This window comes from Eucalyptus grandis, chromosome 8, assembly GCF_016545825.1.
Source record: "Eucalyptus grandis isolate ANBG69807.140 chromosome 8, ASM1654582v1, whole genome shotgun sequence".
In the NCBI taxonomy this organism is placed as follows: domain Eukaryota; kingdom Viridiplantae; phylum Streptophyta; class Magnoliopsida; order Myrtales; family Myrtaceae; genus Eucalyptus; species Eucalyptus grandis.
In genome coordinates, this window is record NC_052619.1 from 62,769,533 (window position 1) to 62,771,531 (window position 1,999).

Sequence of the window (1,999 nt, forward strand, 5' to 3'; positions counted from 1 at the left end):
CTCTTCTAATATAGTATTACATTTGGGAGCGTTGCTCTCCCAATCTTATATTTGAAACTTTTCTTCCCAATATAATTCTAGACTTTGGATTTTAAACAAGTATTCCGCCTACAATTTCAATGATGTTCACAACAATTTCAGTATCAAATTTATACTGCATTCAAAGTGTTTTAGTTCAAACTTTTGGCACTTCACATTGACTACAAGCCTTACTCACACAAGTGTCAGATTTAAGCTTCCTTAACATGTTTATGTTGATTATGTACGGTGATGGTGTAGAGATGCTAAACCTCTACACATCGCAGAAAAGTAAAGCCATAACTACAAATGAAGATTATGCGTGTGTGCTTATCATTCATGATATTGTGTGATTCGGCAGGGAATGTAATCACATATTTGTTCTTGAAGGACGAGCATATGATTATTTATACCAATCATACTCTACCGATATGCCTTGATTTCTAGTTTTGGTTTGTTTTGGAGTTTTATGGGCTTACTTTGTTGTTGTGACTTTTGAGATTTCCTTTCTTATATTATTTTACCAATGAATGGAAATTTCTTTCAACAAAAAAAGTGATAAATATGAAATTCTGAAAAAGAGTATGTCACATTACTCTATATGTGCTCTGTAGTCGAGCTTTTGTACTATTAGCATGACAAGACACAATTTATAACTTCAACTTATAACTTTTCCTTTGAACTTTTTAAAGTTAGTGAAACAATTTCCTAAATTAGTTATGGCAACAAATCATTTATAGTTTTATGTGTAAACGTTTCTATGTTTAATAAATTTGCAAATATTTTTATATATAGCAAAGAATTAAAAAAGAAGAAGTAGAAGTCAAATTTTGGGTTGTCATCCACCCCTAAACTATGGAGAACCGAGAACCCCCGGTTGGAAGCTGCTTTTAAAGAGAGATACGATGTGTTCCTCATTTTCGATAAAGCGGGTGTACCGCTAATCGATTTTTACCCAAAAAGAGAGAGGGCAGCATAAATGCTTGACAGGTGGACAGGCGTTCCCTTCTCTCTAAATTCCTGCCACACTCCATCAGCAATTTGCAGTTGCCATTTGCCACCCCCAATCTCGACAACCCTCTTAATTAGACCCCGTTTCACACGCTCTCGCTCTTTCTGGCTCCTTAAAGTTCTCGCACGCACGCTCCTCTCCTCCGTGCGGCCTTTCTCTCGGAGCAAACCGTCCGCTCTTCCCTTCTCTGCGTCCTTCTTTTTCATGGCAAACCCGGAGTGCGGGCACGAAATAAGAGACGTGGGAAGGACTGGCAGAGCCCTTCTCCAGTACAAGGTTTGTTATCGCGTCTCCGTGTCTGTTCCTGGTTCTGTTCTGTTGTGCAGTTTTTCTTGTTTCTGTTTCTGGCGAGTTTTCGTGAAATGCTGTTCTCTTGTTTTGTTCAGACATTGTTCTTGAGAGTTTCCGTCCACTGCGAAGGCTGCAAGAGAAAAGTCAAGAAGGTCCTTCAGTGCATTGAAGGTGACCGCTCTTCTAGAAACCCTCAAGGGTTCTTTAGATGAGTTCGTAACTTTCCGTTCACCTTCGAAGTTGCGGTTTTTTGCCCTCGTGTTTTCAAATTTTGGGCTTGTGCTAGTTTCGGCAGAAGGGTAATGGTGGAGTTGCGCTTATTTTTCTGATCTGGGGCTTGCTGCTTTCTTTTTGAGATCGTTACTCCAGTTCTCACTTCTCTTGGCTTTTCCATTTTCAGTTCTCTCACCTGAAAAATCCATCCTTTCCTAGTTCTCTGACTCTTGGTATCTTCACTTTCCTCCTATCTCTCTTCTACTTTGTTCTCTCTTTTTCTTAATTTGCATCACTTCCTCATCCTCGCGCAGTTTCGTTTCGTTTTCTGTTACAAAATCCTTCCTTTAATGCTGTCTTTCCCATCTTCCCCACTGGTTTCTTCAGGCGTTTACCATACAGAGGTCGACCTGAAGCAACACAAAGTGACCGTGATCGGCAACGTCGATGCAGGCACCTTGATCA

General features: G+C 40.0%; 1 long non-coding RNA gene across 1 annotated transcript; it reads left to right on the top strand.

The window, feature by feature from the left end:
• The first annotated feature begins 1,047 nt into the window (after nucleotides 1-1,047).
• On the top strand, nucleotides 1,048-1,999 carry LOC120286627. Its single transcript, XR_005545275.1, has 3 exons — nucleotides 1,048-1,306; nucleotides 1,417-1,492; nucleotides 1,922-1,999. It is a non-coding gene; the product is annotated as an uncharacterized LOC120286627 (long non-coding RNA).